The sequence below is a fragment of the Pteropus vampyrus genome, unplaced genomic scaffold (assembly GCF_000151845.1).
Source record: "Pteropus vampyrus isolate Shadow unplaced genomic scaffold, Pvam_2.0 Scaffold87, whole genome shotgun sequence".
In the NCBI taxonomy this organism is placed as follows: domain Eukaryota; kingdom Metazoa; phylum Chordata; class Mammalia; order Chiroptera; family Pteropodidae; genus Pteropus; species Pteropus vampyrus.
Genome location: NW_011888868.1, coordinates 2,380,966 through 2,382,809, shown reverse-complemented (window position 1 = coordinate 2,382,809; position 1,844 = coordinate 2,380,966).

Below are 1,844 nucleotides of genomic sequence, written 5' to 3'. Positions count from 1 at the left end.
AAATAAATAAAATGGAGGTAAGCAATCTGCCAGACACAGAGTTCAAAACAATGGTTATAAAGACACTTAAGAAATTTAGTGAGAACTTCAACAGAAACAGCAAGCATACAAAAAGGACATAGAAACCACAAAAAAGAACCAGTCCAAAATAAACATACAATAACTAAAATAAAGAATACACTAGAAGGAATCAACAGCAGATGAGATGAAGCAGAGGACTGAATCAGTGATTTGGAGGACAAGGTAACAAAACACACAATCTGACAAAAATAATAAAAAAAAATTAAAAACATATGAGTATAGTTTAAGGAACCTCTAGGACAACATTTAACGATATTCACATCAGGGGATACCATAAGGAGAAAAGAGAGAACAAGAAATTGATAACTTACTTGCAAAAATAATGACTGAAAACTTGCCTAATCTAGTGAAGGAAATAGACACACAAGCTCAGGAAGTGAAGAAAGTCCCATACAAGATGAACCCAAGCAAGCCCACACCAAGTGACATCACAATTAAAATACCAAAAGTTAAAAGCAAAGAGAGACTCTTAAAAGCAGAAAGAGAAAGTTAGTTACCTACAAAAGAGCCTTCATAAGACTGTCAGCAGATTTCTCAACAAAAACTTTGAAAACCAGAAGAGATTGGCACGAAATATTCAAAGTGATGAAATGCAAGGACCTACAATCAAAATAACTTTACCCAGCAAGACCATTGTTTAAAATTGAAGGAGATATTAAGAGCCTCCCAGATAAAAAAAAACATAAACAAAAACAAAACAAAACAAAACAACTAAAGGAATTCATTTCCACCAAAACAGTATTATAAGAAATGTTTAAGGAACTTCTTTAAAATGAAGAAGTGGGGGGAAAAAACATAAATATAAATAATAAAATGACAATAACTATATACCTATCAATAATCACTTAAAATGTAAATAGATAAATTCTCCAGTCAAAAGATATAGAAGGGTTGAATGGATAAGAAAACAAGCCCCATATAAGAGATCAATTTCAGATCAAAGAACACACCAAAAGTAAAAGGATGGAAAACATATTTTATGCAAATGGAAAAAATAAAAATAGATGGAGTAGCAATACTTTAGTCAGACAAAATGAACTTTAAAACAAAGGCTACGATAAGACAAAAAGAAGTACATTACATAATGATAAAGAGATTAATCCAACAAGAGGACATAACTCTAGCAAACATTTATGCACCCAACATAGAAGCACCTACATATATAAAGCAAATATTGACTGACAGAAAGGGAGAGACTGATGGTAATACATTGTAGGGGACTTTTATACCCCATCAATAGCAATGGACAGATCTTCCAGACAGAAAATCAACAATAATAAAAAAACAGTGGCCTTAATGACACACCAGACGAGAAGGATTTAAGTGATATTTTTAGAGCATTTTACCCCAAAGCAGCAAAATATACATTCTTCTAAAATGCACATGGAACATTTTCCAAGATATACCAGATGTTGAGCCACAAACAAAGTTTTAATAAATTTAAGAAGATTGAAGTCATATCGAGAGTCTTCTCCAACCACAATGGTACAACATTAGAAATTAATTATAAAGAAAAAACTGTAAAATACACAAACACATGGAGGATAAAACATGCTACTAAACAATGAATGGGGTTAATGATGAGATCAAGGAAGAAATCAAAAGATACCTTGAGACAAATGAAAATAATAGCACAATGACACAAAATATATGGCACACAGCAAAAGCAGTCCTAAGAGGAAAATTCATAGCAATTCTGGCCAACCTCAAGAAACAAGAATAATCTCAAATAAAGAATATACACTTACACATAAAGAAACTAG